Below are 27,744 nucleotides of genomic sequence, written 5' to 3' on the forward strand. Positions count from 1 at the left end.
CCCAGCCCTGGCATCTGGAAAGTGAAACCGTCTTGAGAAATACTGGAACACATATCCGGTGTGTAGGAGAGAGTCTGGTGGCTGGGAGAGGTGAAAAATTCATTGAGGTTCTTACTCTTCTAACAACCACCTGCTCAAGGAAAATCGTTTTTAGGAGAGTGAGATAGGTTAGAAGAGAGAATAGTGAAACCAACAAATGACAGCAGGGTGGGGGTGGGGGATCATTTACTATCTTCATTTATAAATGCCTACACATCAGCTACATCAAGAAATGAAAGCATGCCCACCCAGAAGCTTGTCTGGGAATGTTCATGGCAGCATGACTCATGAGAGCCAAGAAGGAGCAACGGTCAATGGCTGTCAGCTCATGAGTGGGTCAGGAGAATGTAGCACCTCCACGGAATGGAACAGAATTCAGTCCTACCAAGGAATCACCGTGGCGTGCACGCTCCCAGGGGCACGGAGCTTGGAAACATTATGTTAAGTGCAAGAGCCAAACACGAGAGTCCACATACTGCCCGATTCTATCTACGTGACGTGTTGAGAACGGTCAAATCTACGGACAGAGAAAACAGACTAGTGGTTGCCAGGAGCTGGGGGTGAGGGGCTGGGGGAGATGGGAAGTGACGGCTAATGCACAGGGAGTTCTTTGGGGGGTGATAACGGATGCCCAACTCTGCAAACGAAGCCACAATGAAAGATTGTATGTTTAAAAAATAAAAATAAAAAACCAGCTATACAGCTCTTAACACCTCCTGCTTCCCACCTCCTGAATAAAGAGCATTTGTCTTGCCGGGTGAGAGGTCTTGATGGGCAGAGCATATGCAATGCGGAATTCCAGCAATTTCTTTAACTGTGAATATCAGAAGACATCGATCTTGGTCCTCTGGGGACATAGTCAGGTGGGTGCCGGGGAGGTCATTTTGCTTTTTCTTTCTAGCTGCTTCTTTTGGTCCTGGCTACTGCGTTCAGTTTCCTCACGAGCACAGTGGTTAGAAATCAATCTCTGGTTGATCTTCTCAGGCAAAAGCTTTCCGTGGATAGGCCTTTTCATACCTAGTTTCAAGCTTATGAAAAAATACCAAGGGGGTGCGTGCGGGAGCACTGGTTCTAGGCTTCTCCACATCACGAGGACGGGGGCCCTAAAAGCAATGCTTTCTCCAGAGCACTCCAGTTAATAGGCAACATGATTTTCTTTAGGGAACAAACTGCAAGGATAAGGTATTGAAAAACCATTCCCCATGGCCCATTTGATGTTTGATTTATCTGATAAACACGCCAATACCTCTGCCTACACAAAGTAAGCCCGTAGTATTATCAGTTCCAGGAAATCAATGTTTTTCACAAAAGTCAACAGTGTTTTTAAGGGAATACTTTGGTCAAAAAATCAGAATCCCCATTTATTCATTTGCAATCCTCATCATCACGATAACAAAATGCAACAGCAAAGAGTATGTCTGCACGGCTCTGAAAGGCCTCTGAGTAATGCTGGCTTTTGACCCCCAAAAGCACACCTGGCCATTGTCTTCGAACATTCCAGGAATCGAACACAAAAGTATTTCTCAGAGACTTCCATGAAAACCATTTTACTCCATAGGGTTAATCGGGTCTCTTTAAATGTCAATAAAGTTGGGGCGCCTGGGGGGCTCAGTGGGTTAAAGCCTCTGCCTTTGGCTCAGTCATGATCCCGGGGGTCCTGGGATCGAGCCCCGCATCAGGCTCTCTGCTCAGCAGAGAGCCTGCTTCCTCCTCTCTCTGCCTACTTGTGATATCTGTCTGCCAAATAAATGAATAAAATCTTAAAAGAAATAAAATAAATGTCAATAAAGTCTCTTCATGTGTTTCAGCTTCAAGGTTCAGGACCAAAGGCACGGAACAGATGATGAAGTCCCATGTTTTATGACAGGTTATACTGGTCAGTGGCATGTCAGCTGTAATACATAAACTTCCATGGAGACAAGTACATTCGGTGACTGTAAGTAGCCCACTGGGTCTAATTTTCATGAAGAGGTGCCAACCCCATTTGGTGTGTATAATCTACAAATGAATCCAAATACTATCAGTGCTGAAACTTACAAGACTCAAGCTGGCAGGGCATGGTGGGGGGTGGGGGGGGGAGGTCTCCAGAAAGGGAGAAAAAGGATTTTTTTAAAAAGATTTTATTTATTTATTTAACAGAGATCACAGGGAGCAGGCCCCCTGCTGAGCAGAGAGCCCAATGCAGGGCTTGACCCCGGACCCCGGGATCATGACCTGAGATAAAGGCAAAGGCTTTAACCCACTGAGCCACCCAGGCGCCCCCAGAAAAAAGATTTCTCATGACATTGGAAGTTAAAAGAAGATTATATAAGATTTAAGTTGAATAATAACAGCAAAGCTTTCATGGATCTCCAGATATCCAGAAAGCTGTAAGCTCACGCTGTTCATAAAACAGAAATCCATTAAACTAATGATTTTTATTCTACATTCAGCATTTCATTGTTTTTCTTTTGTTTGTTTGTTGATTGGCTGCATCCAAATATAAGAAGGACAATGCCTTCTTCTACTTTCATTTGGCTAAGGTTGAAAAATTCAAATGGTACCATATTTCTCGTGGGGTCTTAAGGAGGTAGCTTCAAGAGTTCTTCCTTCATTAACGACTATTGTTGGCATTTTAAGACTCTGGATTCCACCAAACACTCCCTTGCTGTATTGGAATAACTTCGAGCTCCACTTGAAACATTATAAGCAGTGTACTTATGGGGAAAATATAAGTTGCCTTTTATACGTTTTGACAGTCAATGCTCAGTAATAACCTGACAGTATTTAATTATAATGCCTGACTTTTCTATAGTAATCTACAGCTCATAAAGGGCTTTCTTTCACACCCATGTAGGCCTCTTTGTATTAAACCATAGCTCTGCAGTTCAATTTCTGTTAAACCCTTTCAAAAGTATTAGTCAATTACTGATCACTTAACATAAAGGTGCCTGAAATCCATGAGGACAATTTGGGAGAAAGTGACTGCAGACTGGGGAGGGCAGAAAGATCACGACATCATAATTGTTCTGGTAGTTTTGACAGTAAAGAAGAACCAGCAAAAGATAACAACAAAATACATAAACTTGAAACTAAAAGGAAATGTTTCCAGCAAGGGCCACACGAGGGGAAGACCATTAAACATGACTGCTAGTCACTAAATTTCAACTACACTAGCATCAGCATCTGAGCTTCAAGTGCAAATCAGAGTAACAGCTGAAGCAGTTTCTTACCATTGCAGGGGTGTGTGTGTGAGGGGGGAACAAAGTATTCTTTTCAATGCAGCAGCACATAGCCCTGACAATCTAACTGTGACAAGCGTGCACCATCCTGGGCATTCTATTTCTGCTTCCTAACAGAACAGCATCAGTAACATTTGTGATCATATTCTGTCAGCTGCTCTGCTCACAGCAGAATTTTTCACTTGTATATGGATACTGAGTTCCCTAAGAAGGAGCAGCTCTAAGACCAGGGGTCCACCTTTTTGCTTTACCATATGAGGCCAACAAGAATAGTTCTGTGCAGGCGTTACACCTGTAAACAGACTTGAGATAAACGGTCTGTAATCTGCAAACTGGCTCCTTGGGAGCAAATAACTAGGCTCATCAGATATTTGTAAAAGCAAATGTAAAATCCGTAAATTATGTCTCTGTGTCGACAAACTATAAACTGTTCAGAACTTTTATGTTAACAAGGCATTTTGCTTTGATGTGTTGGATTTTTTTCCCCTTGTATGTGCGAAACACATACACAAAAGAGAATTATTAACTTCAGTGTTCTTTAACCTTTACAAACCAACACAGTAATTATATTGCAAGATATCTGACAAACTGGGGTAATATGAGCAAAGAACTCTTTTTTTCCCCATTTCCTCTAAATGGTTCTCAATTTTTCCTCAATTTACAGACTCACTGCAGAAAAGATTTTCATAGCCATGAATCATATTAAAGATAAATGGGTAGATAAAATAAAATCGCTCTCCCAGTTCACGAGAATATTTGAGGCACCTCCAAAGGAAATGTTTCTCCAAACATAAAGACAGTATTAAATTTTAAGAGCAGGGCTATCATCAAAATGAATGCAGAAAAGAGTAAACATAAGTTAACTTGACAAGCCCATACTGATAAAGCACAGATAAATGTTATCTCTGAGTTACAAGCCCAGTACAGGCAGTCCTCAATTTATGAATGATCTGTGCACACAAAGTTCATTTGCAAGTCAGTCAGTTGGAACTCCAAACCCATTTTCTCAGAGAAACAAAGTTTATAAATAATGCTTTGTTTTGTAGGAAGGCAAACAAGAGCTATTAAGACCATAATGTTGACAAATTCTCGTACTGACAGCTCTCAAGCAAGTCGTCCCTATGTTGAGCAGGGAACAACAGGTCCAGAAATCAAGAGGAGTTTTCGGGGAGCGGGGAGAAGGTTTCTCCTTCCTCACCTGGACCTTCCAAAGTTTTCTTCCGGCATCTGCCTGCCTCTCTTGATAGACTTCCAGCCCTACTTTCATTCGAACCCCTCTATCTAAATACTTCATCCCAATGCATGGAAGAGATCACCCAAATAATTTTATATAGTGGTCCCTCCCCCACCCCCTTACTTCCCTTCTTGTGCTCAGATGACTGACAAGAGCTTACAGAGAGAGTTCAGTTCAGTAAACGCTTGCTTCAGAGTTTGGTGGGAGATACCATCTCCAGAGAGTGCACTGGGGGGAAACCAGGCTCTCAGTATAGAACACGGATAATGAGACAGTTGGAAGGACTGGGATAATCTCAGAAATTCTTTTGGAATTTAGCTATGTTTAACAGGAACAGGACCCTGGAAGTGCAGTTGGAAGAACTTAAGGAGAAGCAGTTTCCTCACCAATCGACACAGATTAAAGCCCAGGATGGGGGCGGGGGTGCGCTCCCCTAGGGGCCGTATTTAGAAAGGTCCCTGCCTTTCCATGTGGAGCCACACACGATTGCTTGCTCTCTTTCCCACTGAAGAGAACATCAGGGAATGGGTGTTCAGAGGAAGATGGTCTGAAGAATGAGGAGTCCTGACACGCAAACTCAGTGGGCTCCTGACTTTCCGAGGACGGAGCTGTGCTGTTCTGCCAAGAACCAGGTATTCCTCCAGGGGTGCCCCCAAGATCAGCTGGGATAGAGCTGAAGGAAGACATCAGGCTCAAGAAGGTAACAGTACCTGCCAGTACCCAGCAGAGGCTGGTTAGTGTTCCCCACAACGGCTTTCTCATCCTCCCAAGGCATAAAGGTTGGCATTCCCCACCTTTCCTGGCTGTTGGGTGTGTCCATTTGGCTAAATCTGGCAAAGGGAACGTGAAAGAGAGTGATGTACACCTCTTCCATTATTAAATCTCCAATGAGATCTCTCACTCTCTCTTCCCCACAACTGCTACAGAGGAAACTTCAGGTGTCCCAGTGACCTTAGGGAGAGGCTGAGTCCTGAGAGGGAAGGACTCTGGGTCTGGGGGTCTCTACCCTGTGGATACGTTCACCCCAACTGTGAATCCTGGAAGTTAACTCTCACCAGCAGGCGTTCTTCATGCACCATTCTCGTTTTCTGTGCCTTTCTCTTTGTTGCATCTTGTTGGGAAAAGGTCCTTTATGTTCACCCACCCCAAATAATCCACTAGGTTGGTTGGTCTCTTAAAATGAATGACCCAAGGCCCCTGGGTGGCTCAGTCAGTTAAATCTCTGCCTTCAGATCGGGTCATGATCCCAGAGTCCTGGGATCAAGCCCCACATGGGGCTCCCTGCTCAGTGGGAAGCCTGCTTCTCCCTCTCCCTCTGCCTGCCACTCCCCCTGCTTAAGCTCTCTCTTTCTCTGTCAAATAAATAAATAAAATCTTAAAAAAAAAAAAAAGAATGGCCCCACACCACTGAGATTTTATAATGTTTCTAGTTTTTCCACGTGCTTCACCATGGTCAATACAGTTAACACAAAAAAGCCCCCTTATTCCCTTTAATCTACTTGGGGAACTGGGTAAGTGAACTCATTACGTTATTAACCTCACTGTCAGTGTCCTGCTGAGCCATCGGGGCTCCGGGCATCTCAGGGTCTCATCTACTGGGACAAATATAGAATCATTCTGCTGGTCACTCTTTTCCTTGAGAAGTCTTCTTCTGACTATTTGAAGATTTCCTAAGTAGGTGAGGGTCACAAAAGTATGTATATTGGGTAAGGAAACTAGGATCATATTCACGTTATGGCAAATTTCACAGAAGTGACATCACGTGAAAGCTGTTAAAACAGCTCGCTCACTTCATTCTTACTCACTCGGTTTACTTTCACGGGGAAGGGGAGAAGAGAAGCTCGGGAAGAAAAGATGACAGTAAAGAAGGGAAGGGATCCGCAACCACGCCCACCTTTTACTCGGAACGTATCCCCCTTATTACATTACTGAAGGTTACAGGGTATAGGACAAGCTCTAAATAAAGACAGAACTTCGATTTTGTTCATTCCTAAGACTTGGCTCTCTATCCTTGCTTCTCAGTGGCAATTTTCTGGTACTCTCCACCCTCCCCTCTTTGTTGCATTTCTGAAAGGTCCGCTAAGTTAAGTGACCATTCACTTCCCATGCAGCATCCTGAAAAAATTAAAGAATTGACCTGTATAGGGGCATCTGGCTGACTCAGTCAGTTAAGGTCTGGACTCTTGATTTCAAATCAGGTCATGATCTCAGGATTGTGAGATCGAGCCCTGCCTTGGGCTCCACACAGGGCATGGAACCTGCTTGGGATTCTCTCTCCCTCTGCCCTCCCCTCCTCACTCATGCTCTCTCTCTTTAAAAAAAAAAAAAAGAAAGAAAAAGAATTAACTGTATAATATGCTTGTATGAACTCTGTGACAAAGCATAGTCTGATAGGTTTCTCAATCCCTCTGGGGCTCCGCTGAGGGTTACAGAGCAGGGATTGTGTCTGCGTTCGTTCACCTTACAACCTTCTGAGATTAAGTCCCAAATTGTTCCCTAAATTCAGCATATGACACCAACTTCTGCCACTAAAGGAAAAGCGGACAGCCACTATAGCGAATGCACTCTACTCGGACGCATCGGGCACTCTGATATGGCGCTGACTGGTGTATACGGCTCTGTGGGAAGAACCAGTGGACAAAGGAAGCACCTTTATATGGAAACACTGACTATGATTAAAATATAGAACTAAATTCCCTATGAAACAAATACCGATGTCCACACAAAGACCACAGAAAGATTCGTCATCCTGCTAGTTTGAACATGGAGGGGACCTCGTGGTCACCCCATAGAGTGTCACTGCCCATGTCCACTCTACAAAAGACATCATTTCTTTTTAATTCTACACAAAACACCTATTCGTAGTATGAAACACACTGCCACTTAAACCATGTTTCAAGTAACACCATTGGCAATTCGTAGTTCATGGAGTGTCTCATCACTAAGAAGATGTTTGGAGCTGACGATTACATGCGGCAAAAGTGATACGCAACGCATCATTCTGCACCAGAATCAGAACCACCACAATGGCATGCCTGTAAGAATACCGAGCGATTTCCACGTCCAGGTAACCCCAAAAGGGGCTGACTTGGTCTTCAGCTTCCTTTTCTCAATCAAATGTCTATTTATGGTCTCTTTTTGTCTAATCATTGAATAATATAAAAAAAGGGGGGGGTAAGAACTCAATGTTTAAGAAACATAACTTTAAAAAAATGTTGATTGGGAGAGGAATGGAAATAACCTGCAAAGGCCTTTAATACGTAAATCTGGTTACTACCAGCCATAATCAAACGCGTAAGTCCAAGGGAGTATGAAGTGAATACACCCACGCTTCAGCCCCAAGCCTAATGTTAGTCAAGCCCCAAGACTGATTCCGACTGTGTGGTAACAGCTCATAGCTGCTGATGAGAAGGCTACCAGCTTGTGGCAGAGATCTAAAAAAAAAAAAAAAAAATATATATATATATATATATATATATATATACACACACACACACACACACACATATACACACACACATATATATATACACATATATATATACACACATACATTTATGGACATGTATATATATATATATATACATATATATATATGTATATATATATATACATACGTACATATATATAGTCATCTTTGAGGCTTAAGTGGAAAATTGTGAAATAAATGATGAAAACAAAAGAATGAAGGATACAGAAACCCTTTCCTAAGTAACACAGAGAAGGGACAAGCCCAAGAGAAGAACACAGCCGAATCTGTCCAGAAGAACATTAACGAAGGGTCTGCCCGATGGGCATCATTATATAAAACAAGTCCAGAAGACACAGTGCCAAAAGATCGGGAGCCTAACCCTTCAGCACCCCACCTTAATTTTCTATTTCTTCTATAAAGTTCCTTGTGCTCTGATGGTATTTTAACTTTTGTGTCTGGGACTGCTGGGACCCAGAGATCTCTATCCTGGCAGAGTTCAAAGAGTACGTGTGGGGTTTTTCCAAGCAGAATGGTGACTTAATAGGGTTTTTGGTGAGTAGACTGAAGTGTAGGCTAGACATCTTTATTAAGCAGAGAGAAACGTCAACTTGAAAAAAAAAAACCCTAACACTGTCCATGGCTGCTGTTAGGAAGACAGCAATCGTCTCAAATCCCCTCCCTTCTTTTCATCTGGAGGACAGGGACCACCACCCCCTCCCCAGCAGGTGGGTCTGAGCTGGTCACGTATGAAGCCATTCGGCCCAGCTCAAGCCATGGGCTTTCCTGTTCGTGTTTCACTGGTAGCTTTTTCATCCCCCTTCTTTGCCTAGAATACATAATTCCTCAATGTACATCCTCAAATACCTGCTAATGGAATTATTTCAATTATAGACACCTGTATCACCTGTCTGTCCTGTGAGCTTGACCCAGGAATCATCTTTGACTTTCTCCTTCTTCATGCCCCACATCCATCCACCACTAAGTTCTACAAGTCTACCTCTTCCAATGCTTTTAGATAGGCTCCTACTTCTTTTTCCTGACCCTCCAGCCCCACCCCAGGCCTCAGATGAATAGCTTCTTAGGGCCTCTTGTGAGAAGAGGTCTGATAATGTTTAAACTCTGCAGTGCAGCTACACTTGGAGGGGAGTTAAGGAAAATATGGATCCACAGGACCCTAGCGAGAACACACAGCTTATAGGATGTTTGGAGCAGTTGGGGGTGATGGGGGGGGCTCTCTTGAGGACAGAAGGAATGGTCAGGTGGCTAAGATAACACGCAAGCCAGATTTACATTTGTCCACAGTCAGCGATGGTGATCTTCTTGCTGGTCCTGCCACTCCTGGACCCAAAGTGCTGCATTCCTGGACCCAGTCTTCCTGCCCTTGCTCACTTTGCCAAAGACCACACACTTGGCATCCAACCACTCAGTCTTGGCAGATGAACACCCTGGAACCATTTGTGTTGGGTCCAGCATCCGCCATGGACAAGACGCCAGGCCCCGTGTGTTTTGGGATGAAATTCTCATCATCCACTTTCTCTCCACCGAAGGACCGACCTCCCAGGCCATGATGGCAAGTGACATCACCACCCCAGTGCAGAGAACCGGAATAATCCTGTGAAAGCAGGAAGCTTTATAGCCAAATCCTTTCTCCCCGATGCTCTGAGCAGGAAAATTCTCTGCTGTCTTAGGAACTTTGTCTGCCAATAGCTCAAAGGAGACGCAGCCCAAGGGCTCACTGGCCGCTGCAATGCTGAAAAACTCAGTAGGTTGGACCATTGCTGGGCGGCGGCGTCTGCAAGGCCTCATTACCTATTTCTCACTCCTAACTCACCTACCCTCATCTTTCCCAAGTCCCAGCCAGCTCAACATGCTTTTGCCAATTTTATCTATGTACCAGCTCACTGGGTCACTTCCTCGAGCAAGAATCTGCAACCATGTCACCTGCCCCATGAGCTTCAAACTCCAATGCCACATCTTAGTCGTCCTCTACTCTGTCCTCCCCTCGGGCCCAGCTTCCTTCCATGCTGATCTCCAGCAACAATGCACACATCCCTCGGCCGGCCTCTCCACCTTTCCCACACAGGTGACCTACATCCCTCCCTCGAGCCTTTGTCCCTGCTCCTAGATCCATCCCTATTTTGCCTTTTTAAAAAAATATATTTATTTATTTGAAAGAGAGAGAGAGAGCACATAGGGGGTAAGGGGCAGAGGGAGAGGGACAGAATCTTCAAGCAGACTCCCCGCTGAGCATGGAGTCTGACATAGAGCTGGATCTCACGACCCTGAGATCATAATCTGAGTGGAAATAAAGAGTTGAACACTCAACAAACTAAGCCCCTCAGGTGCCCCCAGACCTATCCCTGTCTGCACCACCCATCATCTCTACACCTCCTTTCAAGGTGCTTCTCCTATGAAACTCGTCCTGACCCCTCGCCCCTCCAGCCATACTCTCTTCCTTTCAACACTCACTGACACACACCTGCCTCGCCTACTGCAAATTCTTGGTTGTATACGATCATGTATTGCTTCTTGGGGATTGGTACTGTGTCTTCAGCTAGATTTTCATAAAGATAATTTTAGATTTATAGGCAGTTGCAAAAATAGTACTGAGTTATCTTGTCCCCAGCACCAGGTTTTATGTTCAAGTCTTACATAATCATGGGACAATGATCAAAGCTAGAACATTAAGCCTGGTCAACACTACCAACTAAATCATGGAATTTATTAGGATTTCACCAGTTTTTTCTCCTCACATCCTTGTTCTGTTTCAGGAGCCCATCTAGGTTTTCACAGGACCTGTACACGTCCTGTCTCCTCCAATCTGTGCAGTCCCTCAATCCTTCCTTATCTTTAAGACCATGACACTTTCAAAGAGTACTCATCATCAACCGTTTTCTAGAATGTTCTTCAACTTGGGTTGGCTATTTTCTCCGGATTAGAGTGGGATGACACAAGAATGGGAAGGATACCACAGCAGCAGTGTGTCCTTCTCAGCATTTCCCATGAAGGGGCACCCAATGTGGGTGGGTATGCATTATTGGTGACTCTAAAACTTACTCACTTAGTTAAGGCAAGTCCATCAGGATTCTCTAGGTGGAGTTACCTACTTCTTTTTGTAATTACTAAGTATTTTGGAGGGAGATTCTTTATGATGCTACACATATGCTGTTTCTCCTTAATCTTTGGCCCACCAGCTCTAGCATTCATCAGTGGAACTTTCCTATGGCATCTACGACTATGGGTTCCAATGATGCCTCTCATTTATTTATTTATTGGAATTCTTCCATAAGGAGAATTCTTTTGCCCTACCAATTTACTTATTCAATTATTTACTTATATCAATATGGACTCATGGAAATTTATTTTATTCTTTGGGTTGCAGTCCACTATTATTTCATCATGAGATCTGTTCTAACCCCCAGCTAAATTTTAGGCCCAATTAGAGCAAATATGGCCACATCCTATTCTTAGATATTTTCCCTTGTGTCTAAGACAATGATAGGGACACAGTAGGTGTCTGACTCATTGACTGACTGACTGATTCAGTCACTCGACCAATAATGTTCATGGCCTTGACTTAGGTGCCAGAATTACAACAAATAAACAGTTCCTTATTTCAGATTTGCAGTCTAGTTAATAGAGACTCATGTGTGTGTATCTACCAGTTCCTGATAAAAATATTTGGAGTGGGGCACCTGGGTGGCTCAGTGGGTTGAGCTTCTGCCTTCGGCTCATGATCTCAGGGTCCTGCGATCAAGCCCCGCATAGGGCTCTCTGCTCAGTGGGGAACCTGCTCCTCTCTGCTTCCGTGTGCCTCTCTGCCTACTTGTGATCGCTCTCTCTGTCAAATAAATAAATAAATAATCTAAAAAAAAAGAAAACTCACTTAAAAAAATGTCTGGAGGAATAATACAATAGCTCAAATGTGACTATAGTAAACTCTGTCTGGAGAAAAAAGAGTAGGGTGATGGAGAAAAAAAAACTGCCTTAAGAAAAACAATGTTGGGCGCCTGGGTGGCTCGGTGGGTTAAGCTGCTGCCTTCGGCTCAGGTCATGATCTCGGGGTCCTGGGATCGAGTCTCGCATCGGGCTCTCTGCTCAGCAGGGAGCCTGCTTCCCTTCATCTCTCTCTGCCTGCCTCTCTGCCTACTTGTGATCTCTCTCTGTCAAATAAATAAATAAAATCTTTAAAAAAAAACAATGTTTCATTCCCTTTTACTCCATCGCTCTATAAAATAATAAAAATAAGTGGGCATATAAAATATCTAGAGACAAATACCATAACACGGTTAGCAGGTATACCCTGCCTCTGTATCTTCTAAACTAATTCTTAAAATCAAACCTCAAGGGCATGCTTTTTAGGAAGATTTGGTGTAATAAACACAGACTCTTTACATAGTGACTATATGCTTTACGAAGAAAATTGGAAAGAGCTAAGGTTTAAAAAAAAAAAAATCTGAGAAGCCATTTATCTTAATCCAGTTTCCAAATGCAATTTCATAGCTTTTATGCCTTCACAGGGAATAATGAAGAGCAAATAAGAAGCATCATCAATCAGAGATGCACTCCCTAAGTTTCTTTACTTAATTCAGTTTTCTTGTACTGCTCCTACTGTATTTTCCAAACAAAGCTGTTCTTTTCCGCGTTCAGACCTGCAGACATCCTCCAGAATACTAAACAAACAATTGGGGCACATCTTCTGTCACAAATTACACTCTGTAACATTCTTTATCCAAAGCATTTTGAACTCCCAGCAAGCAGAGACACATCCAACACACAAAGAGACCTTGCCTTATTGCAAGAGCCGCAAACAATAGAGAATTTGTATTTTTAGATACTTCTTGACACTTCAACCTGTTACTATTTAACTCCTACCATTGTTCTCCTTGATGAACAAGCAACCGCTCTCCAGCATGCCCGATGTTACATCATGCACTTTGGTTGCAACAGTATATGCTGTTGCCTATCACCCTTTCTAATTCCTATCCATGTGTCTTTTCTATGTTAGGGTGTATACAACAGATGCAACACAGATGCACCTACGTGTCGCATCTGTGGCTATTCCCATGCATGCACGCACATTCACGGATGCACACACACATAGCCTCATAGGCGTGCCGATTCATCCTCGTGCCCATATTCATGTAGAAATCTAGCTTGTTCCGCTGCCTGACATGTCCATGAACACACACACACACACACACACACACACACACACACACACACAGCATGCAATCCCGTGGCTTTCCTTTTGTTACCTTTGGTAGGAGATTAAGATAGAAAGCATTAAAAAAAAAAAAAAAAAAGCCAAGAAGACACTTCATGGCGTCTGTGATTAAGAAACAGAAGCCAAGGAGACACATGGGCTGCTGCATAAAGGGAAGTTTGGCGCGCCAGCCCACGCTGATGAAGCTTTACCGTGTTTCACCTTTCCCGCTTCAAGCCTTCCGCCTTCAGCATCCTACTTACCTTCCTCTTGTTCCTAGCCTGCACGCTGCCCCGCCCCATTTCTCCCCCATGGATCCCCCAAAAGGAGCATTATTAAATGTAACAAAAGAGCGTTCCTTTTCATTAGGCTGTTATTCAACATTGACTCAGAGAAAAAAGAAATTACTATAAAATGATGTGGTGTAAAGCCCCGAGAGAGAGTGGACAACTCTGTTATGGAATTCACTGGAAAATTTTTGGAAAAATCCCATATACACAGAAGGGTGTCTGGGCCAGAAAAATGAGGAGCAGGAAAAAAAATAATTCGTGAATATTTTTCAATGTTTTCACAATAGATATTTTTTCCCTGTCCATGACTGGTTCTCCAGGGGGTGTTCTCATAGGTGATCTTGAAGGTGATCACGGCCCCTGATACCTTCCCCATACCGCAAGCACACTGCACACTGACAGAAATAGCATGGAGTGGGCGTCAGAGTTCACAAAACATTTTTTACGCACTACCTCCTTGATCTCTCTCTCTGTCCCCCTCTTTTTTTTTTTTTTTTTTTTTTTTTTTTTGTAGATTTTATTTATTTGAGAAACAGAGAGAGAGCACACAAGCAGGGGGCAGGGTAGTGGCAGGCAGAGGGAGAAGCAGGCTCCACTGAGCAGGGAGCCCGATGCAGGACTTGATCCTGGGACCCTGGGATCATGACCTGAGCTGCAGGCAGCCGCCTAACTGACTGAGCCCCCCAAGCATCCCTCACTTGATCTTGAAAACACCCTATTAGATACAATTGTCTCCGTTTTGTAGATTACCAAAAACAAACAAAAAAAATCCCCTCAGATTTTAAGTGATTTCAGAGTAAATAAGTTGCACAACTGAAACTCAAAACCAGAATTTCTGATACCAAGTATCATTTTTCCCCATGACATGAATTTTACTTAATTCTCTCTGAATTCATCAGTTCCATTTTTATAATAGTAGGCTGTATGAACTCTGCTCACTGCCTAAAGACTGTATGTGCTTCTAAATGTAACTAACCCTTGAAGCTGTACATTTCTTTTTAAAGTTCTCTCTTTTCTGGTTAAATTAAAATGCCCACATTCCTTTAGCACCTGCTTCGTTCATCCCCCGAACCTCCCTTTTGAGAGATCAGATGTCCTATTATCAGATGATCTGATTATTTCTATGCTTTTTTAAAATTATTTGCTTTTTTAAAATTCTCATTCTTTGCTTTTTTAAAATTCCTATTCTTGCACACATTACTCAGTATTTTTCAATTTTAACCACTGCTACTTCCATGTTTGTTGAAGATTTATTATTTGCTCCAGAAAGAGAGAAAGCACACACTGGAGGGGCAGAGGGAGAGAGAATCCCAAGCAGACTGTACCGAGCATGGAGCCCGACGCGGGGCTCGATCTCAGAACCCCAAGGTCTCGGCCTGAGCCAAAACCAAGAGTCAGACACTTAACCGACCGCACCAGCCAGGTGCCCCTCCATGTTCTTATTCTAACAGCTATCACAGTGGTTACCTTCCACCCCAGAAAAATCTAAGGAGTTCTACATGTTTATTCAACTGCCTTTGTCTAGCATGCACATTTCCTGAATTTTCCTTTCCGGCCACTGTTATTATGAAGACCCTTGAATGAAACAGAAGCATCGTCTGCCAGCTCATTCTTCCTGAGCCTTTCAGAAGGTGCCTTAACAGAATGACTTCTCAGCATAGTACATTCTGATGTCATAAATACTGAACACGATATAATCCCTACGAGGGAGGCAAAAGGAAAAGTAGCTCCAAACAGATCTATTTATGTGCCAACACAGCCCGATAATTAGACCACTAGGAAAAGAGAGAGAGAGAAAATCCCCAGATGACAGCTTAATGGGACATCGGGCGAGACCCCTCTTTGGCATGAGCATATGGGAGTGTTCCGGGCGGTCAGCTTGGGGCTGCCAAGGCCGGCGGCCACACCGTCAACCTTAGCAATGATCCGGCTCTGGGCGTCCCACCCCTCCCTTCTTGCCGCCCAACTCTGCTCTCCTGCTGTTTTAATTGGATTATTTTGGAATCTGCTATTTCTGTCTCGCTCCTTTCCCCAAACTGTCATGTAAGTACAGCAGCTTGACTATAACTCAGCTGCCAAATTCCACTCCCGAGACGGCTGTATTTCAGTGGCAAGTGAAGTGTTATTCCCTTGATGTCCTCTGAAACGCTAGCTTCAGAGGTTAAGCATCTGGGGGTGGGGGGATGCCTTTATGCAGGAAGGGAGTGTTTTGTTTTATTCTGTCTTATCATTCCTGAAGGAGCAGGTCATCTACTCCACCTGAGCGTGAACAGGGGAACCTACCAGAAAATACCACCTGAGCGTGAACGGGGGAACCTACCAGAAAACACCGCACGCAGATACTCAAATGCGCCAAGAAAATATAAAGACCGACTAGGACTTTTCCCAGGTTCTTTCCTACAGGGACTTCAAAGCCTTAAAACATCTAGAATGGAAGATGATGATCATTTTTAGAAGGGAAGAAGTCATAGAGAGTAACCCATTCATTACAGATATAATATTTGGAGGCGCAGCATATGTGGCCCTCCTAATCTTCCTGATCCCCAGGCCAAGGGCTTACCAGCTGAACATGGGTTCAGCCACAGACATGCACAAAGGATCACAGCTCTGCCTGGGGGACCAAAGACAGCTCCAGCTTCTAAAGCATGTGGTATCAGCACTAAATTTCTGGTTCTGTTTGGTGACCCTTCATTTGTTTTAGACACTCGGGATCTAAAGTTGATCTCTGTGAGCAAGAAACCAGAGTGGAAATAGAGGGAGAAGCAGAGTAGAAGCAGTAGCAGTACACAGGACCAGGCCAGGAAATGTGCAAAGGTTTATATGTATATGATCTTCACAGTGACCTGTTGTCCTCACTTTAAAGAACAGGAAAATGAACGCTAGAGAAGACAGAATCTTTCTGAAGAGAAAACAGGAGGACCAAATATAGCCACCAAGTCATGAACGCCACCTCCCCCAATTTTACTAAAACATGTAGTGAAATCCTAAATTGGAGGGGGTTTTGAGGTAGGGAGTCAAGGCGACTAAATGATCTTCAGGTTCCCTTCCACGTCCAAGTACTACAACATCGGAAGCTATAATACCTTACATTCTACAATTCAGAAAACATATTTAAATGTTTCATCTCCCTTGATGAACTCTACGAGGTGGGGGGAAAAACAGCATTAATTCAAAAGGTACTCCAGAAAACTGACCCTTTGATATTTCTCTTTCTACTCACTGCTTACTCTTGGAACAGTGCAGTGTGCCAATGTCAAGGGCAGCATCAGTGTAGTTGAGAGGAAAGAATTTCTGCAGCTCTCCACCTCAGGGTCCCAAAGACAAAATGGTAGGCTTTGGAGTCAACCGTTTTTTTTACATGTTTTCCTCCATCAGGTGACACAATAATCTACCTTATTTCATGAGGTAAAGGAACTATGTGAATGTCTGTGCATTGACAAAATCACATGATTTATAAGGCTTTCAAAGAATAAAGTGCTTTACACGGGAGTCTGGTAAATTATTTTAGAAACTCAAACACACTCCACAATAGTTTTGAAAAGCTAGGCCTACATCTAAAACACTATGTACTCTTGAGTCTTTGTCTCTACGTTTTTCATTTTGCTATGAAACACATCATTAAGTGTTTCAAAATAAATACCTTCCCCCAAAGTGGCTATGAATTATGGAGGCTTTTTTTTTTTTTTTTTTTTTCAGGAACTGGAGTGGAAAACGGAAGAACATATCGATGCTGGAAGATAAGTTTGAAGGAGATGTCTATTTTAAATATCTAATGAATAGCAATAGGGTTTTCTTAACCGTGGAAATGTGCATTGCTGATGTACTATGCAGAATGCATAGCATATGCATGTGTTGGATAGTTGGGTGGATTGGGTTGAGGAGTGGGATAAGCAACTAAACTGGGCAAGTCAAAGAAGGGAAAAGTATTTAGGTAAAATATATGGTAGAGGTTTGAGCCCCAGAAGAAAGCCATTGACCAGGGAAAGACAAAATAGAGAAAAGCCGCCCCCACGCCAATGATAGTCAGTCTAAAGCCAGAAATGAAGCTTTTACCAAACCCGTGCTGGAGGCCAAAGAAGACAAAAGAAATCTCTGAGTGGATCTTATTATTTAAGAGACCACTAAATCACCCGGGAATGGAGGGAAGAAGGTCAGAAGAACCAAGAATCTTGTTTCTGGTTTCAGTCCCAGAAACAAGAAGAGCAGAAGGCCACCAAATACTGGAGAGGCCAAGATGTGACGACCAAAGAGACTATTTTGATCTGGAACTTTCGTCCGTTTCAAGTGAACCAAGTAAAGTTAATTATGCTTGGACACGGAAGGAAGAATTAATTGTATACTTAATCTCCCCTTATAACACGAATGACGGTGGATAAGATAAGAAAAAGGATGCGGTTACTCAAAATTAGAATAAGGTACGCAGGTTCTGGTAAATCAACCCCTCCCCCCCTTCTTTGGGTCGTGGCTGAACACAGCAAGTGCCGTCATCTACCGTTGGCCGCCCACTCCTCCATCTAGCACGTTCACAGAGTCGTAGACAACAACATATTTATTCCACGATGGTTTAAAATACAGCTTGCCAATCGCAGGCACCATTTTGATTACCTATCTACGTTGAGATCAGTAGCTGCTGGAATGTTCCTGGCCCTGACCGCGTGCATCCAAGCAGAGTACCATAGCAGCTGTCTTCTCTCTCCACTTTCTACTCCGTTCCCAATCCGGTCCTGCTGTTAGTAACCACGACCTCACGGCCAATGGCCGACCGTTCTCTGGTTCTTTCTGCCTTTCAGATCAATGGGTCTTTCTCTCTTGGGTTCTCTCATTTGAGATGTATTCTCTACCTCCTTTTAGAACGGCCCAGTCCAGCTCCACGTCCACCCGAACTAGGCTATGATGCTATGGAGGGTGCTGCCCTTGGAAATGTGAACACCCTTAGGGCAGGCTTCCTGTCTCATCTTGTTACATTCCCAGTCTCTAGTGCTTAGACCCATACCAGTACATAGTACCCCTACCAAAGAGGTATTTGCTGAATGAATAAATGGGTCAAACAGGACTGAATGGAGTTAGAATGTGAAGACATGGTCTCAGCCTCTTACACTTCACTCTGTACCAGCAGAGTCCTCATCACCCCACAGGGCCCTGTGGGACTCTACGAATGAGTTTTCAACAGTGGTCTTGACCTGGTCTTGCAGACAGATTTCCTCCACGATTGCAAAAAATGGTTTGGTTAGAGATAAGCAAAAAGGGCAGGACCACAGGAGCACAGTTAAATATGATGGGATAGTCCCCCCCTCTTCTGCCTTCCTAGAGATGGTAAAGCCCTAGAGAATCCACACGTCTGCATTTCTGTGGCCCAGCCAGTGATCTGCAGCAAGGGAACGGTTTCTTCCTCGCTGTTTGAGTTCCTATTGATTCTGTAGTTCAGGAGGAGTCCAAGTGCTATCCAAATACCAAATGTTCCATATGGCAGTGCCATTACCGTTCTCACCACCATGACGTCTAGCCTTCCTACCTACGCCCGTGAGCTGCCTCACTGAAGTCTGGCAGGACACTGCGAACTCTTTCCCTGACCCATATTTACTGACACACTTGTTGTCCTCTCTCCCTTTATGCACTCACTCATTTAATCAAAATAACGATGTATGTGTATAAACACAAGTTGCATTTTCTTATTCGCTCTCACGATCATTTACAGGAGAATAATTTATGAGCCATTAAAGAGGAATTCTTTAGCTAAACTTTCTCAATTAGGAACTCAGAGGTTCCTCCTCGTATTGAAAAATACAGAGCTGTTCAAATTGGACTGTAAGCGTGGGCCAAAGCAAACGTGCGGATTCACACGCAAGGGTTGCGGGGCAGGCCAGTGGAGAGTGTTAGCCGAAGCTCACCGAATGGCCTTGTGTTTGTCTCGCTAATGCCAAATCATCTGTTGCCTCTTTTTCCTTCTATTTTTCAACTGACTGATGTAGCTAAAGGATGGACGCACCACACAACCCCACAGGTTTCCCTTCTGTGTTTATGTGGGATGAAACACATGCTTCCTAACAGCTGGGGGCAGGGGGGGGGGTCTCTCACTCTACCTTCTCGTTCATTTAATTAGGGAAAGGAAGCTTGTTTATCGTGGGGGAAGAGATGGGGCAGGCAGCTCATGCACGGGCCAGATGGAGATTCTCCACGTGCAGCTCAAAGAGGCCAGGAAGCCTGCCTGACCCAAGGCACTCGCTGGGGCGTAGGAGTTAGGCAGCCTGCCCTCATGCAAGGGCTGCTCCCAGGGTCCCATGGGCCAGGGGACATCAACAGATGTCACCGCTCTGTGGGTGAATGGCTCTCTCTGACTTGCAGACTTCGGTCGGACACTTTCTCCAGAACTGCGATGACTCCATTAATTCAAATTAAACCCATTTAGAAATATATTACATTGGGGGTTGGGGATGCCAGAGGAGGATGAAAAGAAAGAGGCAGAAGAAAAAAATAACAATTTTTATATGTGTACAAACAAGACTGAGGTACGCTATGTTTAAGCATTGTATTTTGCTTTCCTTTTCCATTTATCATAAGCGTTTTCTACTATCATCAATTATGGTTTTGAAATGGGATTTTTTAATAATTTTCAATATTTCACCTACGTTTTGCTGCAACCACACCCAAGGAGGTAAGTACTATTATTCTTCAAATTTTATAACCTAAGACATTCGAGATGTGAAGGAAGTTGCCCAACGTCACACCTTAGGAGAACAGCGAAGCTGGAATTTGAATCCAAGAAATCTGGAGCCTTCTCTGTGGTGATCTGCAGCCCCTGAATCGTATGGAGCTGTCATCATCACATTGACTCCAGCTCCCGACGCTGGGCAGGTACACGCATAAATGAATATACACACACACCTGTACTTTTAATTTCATAATAATTTCAAATCCGTGTTTAATGTGGGCCATGGGCAAATACTTTTACGAAGAAATGAAAAAAATTGAAAAAGAATTGCTATCTGGTGATACTGTGGTTGTCGAAAAATACTTGGCCATAAAAAGGGGGAACACTCGAAATTCTCTAGGACCCTTCCGTGCCTTCTCCATTTAAGTATTATCTCACCAATGTCAAAAACTGGTGAGTTTTACGCATGCTACTGTCTATTGGAGGAAGGTTCTTCAAAACAGTATGAATTATAAATTTACAAATAAACATCTCCTTGCAAAAAAAATAATAATAAAAATAAGACCGCGGGGCGCCTGGGTGGCTCAGTGGGTTAAAGCCTCTGCCTTCGGCTCAGGTCATGATCCCAGGGTCCCGGGATTGAACCTCACTCGGGCTCTCTGCTCGGCAGGGAGCCTGCTTCCCCACCTCTCTCTGCCTGCATCTCTGCCTACTTGTGATCTCTCTGTCAAATAAATAAATAAAATAACATAAAATAAAAATAAGACAGAGATACCATTTCTCATAATCAACTGGCAAGATGCTTTGTTTCAAAATTCTCAGCACTGGCAAAACTGTACGGAAACAGGTACTCTCATATACTGAGAAATATAAACTGGTACGACTTTATAGAAAAAATGATTTGGCAACAAACAGTATCAAAAAGTCTCAAGACTCGAAAACTTTTAAACTCTCTGATTTACTGGTAAGGCAGTATCCTAAGGAAGTCACTAGTAATGGCAACTGATATAAAGCTATAAGAACATTCATGGTAGCGTAAAAGCCAAAAAAAAAAAAAATTAAAGACACCCTAAATGTCCAATAGAGGAGATCAATTAAATAAATTTTAGGATATGCATTCAATGGTCTACTGTATATAATCATTAAATATCATGCTGTAAATATATATCCATTGGTATGAAAAGATGTTCATTATTACATATTCAAGAGGAACAAAAAAGTTAGGTAATAGTACATATTATTCCCTACTACCGTCGGATGGTCATCTCTCCCAGCTGAGGTTATGAACACCATCATCAGAATTCTTTCTTTCTTATCGATGCTTTATCATCCATCCTAAACAGTGATCCCAAAATAATTAGAAGCTCTTTTTTTTCCCACAAAAAAAGCAAGGGTTCCATTTTTACAAGACAGAAAGAATGAGTACCCGGAGAATATGTGAATCTCTAGGTATACATTTATGTAGTGGGTTTGTGTGTGTGTGTGACCGGGTAGGCAAACATCGTCAGCACTACCTTGGGAAACTTAGGCTAAATGACGGTTGCTTTCATAGTTAAAGATCTGGGAGGTGTTTACCTGTACCATGTGCTTTCATCACACTGGAGAAACATAAGCAGTCAGTTCCTTCCCCGCAGATCTCTCCACACAGATTTTGCTGGAGTGGAAGGGGTGGCAGTTGAGAAACTCAGGGTAAAATGGCTAGACCTGTAATTATAAAAACAATTTCCCACTGAGTGAGGCAGCTTTCTGTGGCCTTCATTCACATCAGCTGAAGTCACAAAAAAGAGAAACATAGTTGCATAATCTCTCTCATGCAGGCTTCGCACACCCACACCCACAATTCTTATGGCAGAATGTCAAGAACTCAGCAAGCAGACCCACGGCTGGTCCTCATCTCCCGGGATGGAAGCTTTCTGGCCATCTTCTAAATTCAGGGATGTCCCCATCAAGATGATGTCGTTCTCTCCCCTCCTTCCCTAATGATTCCAAAACTTCAGAGAAATTTTAAAAAAAAAGTTCTCCTCCAGAAAATGTCAGCAACATTACAGAATTTGATGGTGTCTTAAGATTCCTTCCAGCCACAAGGGAAGCAAATTTGGTACCTGTTTTTACCATAACAGCTTAGCATCCACTTTCGCAACTGTTTGTGTCTCTCTGTGGATGGCTGAGGTCTAGCATGCTATTGGTGGTAAAACTCCAAGTCCTCACTAACATTTACTGAACACTTACTATGTTCTTGGCTTTACGCACATTACCCCCATTGTATTGTACCCTGCAAAGTAGCTAACAATCATTACTCCAGAGATCTGAGTGTTCGGAGAGTTAGCAGGTGTTAAAGCCAGGATTTAAGCCAGAACTGTGCACAGAGGCCATGTTTATAATTCCAGGACTGTACCATCTCTCCCAAATTGATCTTGCTATCAACATGCCTGCATTTATTATAAAAACATTAACTATCAAATTGACACCACCTTATTTTTTCCCCTGAGTTGATATGTTTCATAGGTCTTAGCATTACTCAGTCTTTTTGGATGTGGCTGCCCTGCAATTTTAATTCCCAAGCTAAACTGAAATCAACATGTTCCTATTTCAATCAAGAGTAAATTCATAGTTATTTTAGTCAATTAAAAATGCCAACTAATCCCAAATCCAGATGTCAAACCACAAAGGAAAAACCTAAAATCCAAGTCCTCCCTAAATGGCTACATTTTATTGGAAAGAAGACAGATTAACAAAATCAAGAGCCATATGTGAAGCCCTAATTTAAGATATGGAAGTAAAGAAAGGAATTTCTATATTTTATATGTCTGTGGTTTAAAAAAATACTTAAACATTTTTACCTATTTACAAATTCTGTATACTATAGGTTTGCGAATCATTGCAACACAAAACAAATGTGAGCACATCAGGAAACCAGCAAAGTTACTTGTGGGTCACATATTAATTTCCCTTTTAGACGTGTGTGTGTGTGTGTGTGTGTGTGTGTGTGTGTGTGTATTTCTTTGAACTATTCTGGTGATACCTCTGTGTTTTTATGCATGCCTCTCCCTTTGATTAGCATGCCTTTTCCAGCTTGCCAACTAGAAAATGCCTACTCATTCTTCAAGGCCAACCTCAAACCTCAATTCCTTATGATATCCACTCCCCCACCCCACTGCCCAGTTTGATGTTTCCTGGAAATCCAAGCAGTGGATTTTGCCCTCCCCTGCTTTCCTAGCTTACCAACATCACCCTGACATCTTCCTCTCCCTAATCATACCCAACCAACCAGTCATGGATTCCACCACCAGCACACTGCCCTTTTACCTCTCCCCACCAGCACCAGCCCTGCTCTAGGCTACCAAGTAGCACGACTCACTGGAACTTTGCACTGGCCTTCCAAATGGTCTCCCTGCCCTTGCTCCTGCCACCCTTCAGCCCACTCTCCTTCTTACAGTAATGCAATGACTTTCCATGAAGCTAAATTCCTAACGTGGCCACCAGGGCCCAGTAGGGTCCAGTCCTTGTGCTCTTCTGCAGCCTGCCCTCCAGCTTTTCCAGCCTTCTTTTAATTCCTAAGAAGCACTTTGCTCTCCTAGGCCTCAGGACCCTTGCACATGATCTCCTCTTCACTAAGACTTCTCCCCAAATCACCCACCTTCTTCAGATGACCTTGTACTCTTTTTTTCCTTCAGATTTCAGCTCAGCCCTCTTTCTGTTGGGGGGAGCCTTTCCTGACCTCCACCAGGTCACTACCTCCTACCACATGCTCTGATGGAAACACTTCGTGTTTTTTTCTTTTTTTAATACCAGTCACCTTTTTAATTTTGCCTCTTTTTCTTTTTTGCTAGATTCGTTGATTAATGCTTGTTTCTCCTACTAACTAGTAAGCTCCAGGAAAGCGAAATTGTGTATGTTCCTGCCTCTCAGTATTCAACACATGCTTGGCACATTAGAGACACGTTAGAGACACTCGGTAGAAATCTGCTGAATGAATAAATGAGAAAAGGAAGGAGAGAAGGCGGGAAGAAGATCATCCTTTATCATAATTTAATGAGTGTTTGCTGAATTAATTTCCTGATGGCTTCTCAACACACAGAATGTAAGGTCCGCATTCCTTCGGACAGCATGCGAGATTCCTTGAGATCCAACCCCAGCCCGCCATGTCCCTGATCTGGCAGCACTTTCCATCCCTGTGGCTTCCTGACCTGACCAACCCTGCCTTGCTCTAGCTCCTCTCCGTACCCTAATCTTCTCTGTCCCTTTGGCACATCATTGTTTCAAACCCATTCTTCAAGTCTCAGAGATAGGACTCCTCTCTATGAAAACCTCTCTGGTACTTTCTAGGAAGCTGGTGCCCTCTTTGCCCATTTTTCTACAACACCCTGTACTTTCCCTAGGAAAGCAGTTATCAGGGGCGCCCTGGGTGGCTCAGTCAGTTAGGTGTCTGCCTTTGGCTCAGGTCATGATCCTAGAGTCCTGGGATCGAGCCCCACATTGCAGGGAGACTGCTTCTTGCTCGGCCTGCTGCTCCCTCTACTTGTGCTCTCTCTGTCTCTCTAATGAATAAATAAAATCTTTTAAAAATATTAAGCAATTATCATATTTCCTTGTACTTTTATCTTAAATGAGTCCTCTTCTCCCAATATACTGGAAGTCCCTTAAAGGCAAGGGACTGTACTATCTCCAGAGTTGAGCACAGCAGCCTATAACACACAGTCTACAAATCAATATTTGTGAATGAACAAAAGAACATATATACATAGATATATACACGTACAAACATGTATATGCATATATATACCATATATATATACACACATAGCTATTTCATATGTGCAAAGCTTCAGAAAAAAGCTTCAGAGTTGAATATTTAAAATGTTATTTTTTAAAAGATTTTATTTATTTATTTGAGATAGAGAGACACTGAGAGCATGAGTTGGGAGACAGTGGGAGAGGGAGAACTAGGCTCCCCACTGAGCAAGAAGCCTGTCGTAGGGCTCGATCCCAAGACCCTGGGATCATGACCTGAGCCAAAGGCAGATGCTTAACCGACTGAGCCACCCAAGAGCCCCTAAAATAGGTTATTAACATAGTATATTTTAATCATTACTAAATGTGAGATATAATGGTTATGAATTCATCTGTAAAGTGGGCCTAAGAACACCTCCTTTAACTGAGCAGTTGGGGAAATTAAATCATATAAGTAAAATATTTACAACAGAGCTCAGCATTCTAGAAGCACTCCATAAATATTAATTGCATAATCTTTATCACTATCAACATTGTCATTAGGGCAACCAAGTTGAATTTACAATCCAAGCTTCAAATTTAACAGTTTTATTGGCCAACACTTTTTCCTATTAAAACATTAATTAGCATTACCGTCTCTGTAAGGCCATAAAAATGGCTGAAGTTTGCATCTAGCAAACTAGGGATAAAGAAGAGTCTTACTATAGCTAAAGGACAAATTGTTCTTTTAGTAATCTGCCACATATGTGTAGAGATACAAAAGCCTCAACAGAAGAAAAGTATTTCTATATAAAAATTATCTATAAAATCTAAATGATTGAAACAACAAATCTTATCCTTCCAATGCTATTAACATTCAGCTGAGATGATTAGAAGTGCTTACTACAAATTACTTCTTTTGCTTAAAAAAAAAAAAAAAGATAGAGATACAAATTTGTCCCTTTCTTTTAATTACTGGACAGAGTCATGATTTGATAAATAAATATTCCCTATACGCCTAATGAATAGGCCATAGATGATTAGCAAATACATTCCATGTGTCATCTATCAGATGCCGTTCTGATTTAGAATTGCTGAAACGTAAGGACACAGACTGTGCAAAGGAGAGAAAAACAGGCAAGGCAATTCTGTAACAGTTTTTTGGAAAAAAAAAATAATGTGAGAACGAACTGTTTACAAGTGTTGCCAGTACACGCTTGAGCGGAATGAACTGGTAATACTTTACCTTAGGAAGCAAACTTTTAATTTGGCCCTTTACCATTCTTTCTCCTGCATGCTGGCCAAACGGCATAATGAATGCTAAAGTACTGGAATGTAACGTACCAGCATTATTGCATTTTGAGATTTCTGTTCTCAGCTCATCTTTAGCTCTGTGACACAGGAAAAAGCAAGTCAGATTTCTAATTGGGGCTCACCCATTTTTTGAAACAAACTAGAATTACAGAGCAAAAATATTATAAAAATGCTAAATTCTTAACTTCTAATTGTTTTACCACTAGAATATGAAACTACTCTTCAACTGAGTTATGATTCTACTTGTTGGCCACAACCACTGGGCACTTTAACGTAATGCAAACATGCTGTTCTTTTTTTTTCTTTTTTAAAGATTTTATTTATCTATTTGACAGAGAGAGAGAGAGAGAGATCACAAGTAGGCAGAGAGAAAGGAGGAAGCAGGCTACCTGGTGAGCCAAAGGCAGAGGCTTAAACCACTGAGCCACCCAGGCGCCCCAAACATGCTGTTCTTTATAACATAATTAAGATGGAAAGGTTGAACAAATTGAGGGGGAAAAAGTCTCAATTTATTTTTATTTGAATTTACTATTAATTTCATTAGCATGATGCTTGTGTTTGTATCATAAAATCCGGTGAAATCTTAGGAATTTATAAGGCAAAATTCCTCTTTATGCTGGTTCATCATCAGTTGGGGATGCCCTTTTCACTCATTCAAATGTTACCCCTGCTTTAAGATACAGCTCAGATACCACTCACCTCACTTCCCCTATGACATGCCCCCGCACAGACCCTATTTGTCCAATGTAATGTTTCCCTCTCTCGACTATGAGGCCCTGAGAGTCACTGACCATCTCTCCACATTTTCCCTAACAACCTACATACGGTTCCTGGTGCATAAAATGTTCTCAGTCGATACTGGCTCGAGGTGTCAATGATTACACACACTTCGATACTCTCAATGCGGTGGTGGAAATGCCACTAATTGTGATCTAAAGTTAAAGGTTAAAGTTAAAAATTTTTTTTCCACTTTTAGTGAAATGAAACTCTTAGCATTTTCACTTCCAGATGTACTGACATTACATAAATGATGTCGAAACTATTTTAGACGAGAGCCACGCTGCACATTTTCCTGTCTGAGAATTAGTCTGAAAAATACCACACTACACGGGGCGGGGGTTGGGGGGGTGCTCTGGTGTCCTCGTGACCAGCGCTCAGTTGGGTATTGATTCCACGCACTCATGTAATGGAAATCGAGAGTCAGGCTCCCCCTCTGCACACCAGCTTGTCACACCTCCCTCTGTTCAGCTTCTGAAGACAGAGCTGACGATTCCCTGGGGACAGCTGCCCTCCCCTCCTGGACCCGCTGGCCCTGCAGCTGCAATGCATCTCAGCAATGGAGAACTTCGGGACCCAACACCAGCCCTGGTGTGCATTTTCCACTTTGGTTGTAATTCCTACTCCCACGTGGACCAATTTCTCGCAGATCTGCTGTTAATTCTGCAAGACTGAACCTTTGAGCCGGTGACACTTTGCCTGGCTGCGTAACAGATTACATCATCGCACACATGCCAGATCCCACCTCACTCAAAAGGCCATATTTTGTTCGGGAAAGAACAGTGGGCAGCAAAAGAGCAAGTTTCTCGTAATAACCCAGCCACGCTGACTG

The 27,744-nt window shown here is 42.9% G+C and overlaps 1 protein-coding gene and 1 pseudogene across 1 annotated transcript in view; both read right to left on the reverse strand.

The window, feature by feature from the left end:
• Positions 1-27,744, reverse strand: part of LOC111156718 (ataxin 1) — a 393,814-nt gene that overhangs the window by 217,283 nt on the left and 148,787 nt on the right. Inside the window, exon 5 of the mRNA XM_022517762.1 lies at positions 21,687-21,815. The gene's annotated coding sequence lies outside the window, so the exon portion shown is untranslated. The remainder of the gene's footprint in view (positions 1-21,686; positions 21,816-27,744) is intronic.
• On the reverse strand, positions 9,253-9,742 carry LOC111156719 (annotated as a pseudogene).

Source organism: Enhydra lutris, unplaced genomic scaffold (genome assembly GCF_002288905.1).
Source record: "Enhydra lutris kenyoni isolate GAN:26980312 unplaced genomic scaffold, ASM228890v2 scaffoldscaffold48, whole genome shotgun sequence".
Classification (NCBI taxonomy): domain Eukaryota; kingdom Metazoa; phylum Chordata; class Mammalia; order Carnivora; family Mustelidae; genus Enhydra; species Enhydra lutris.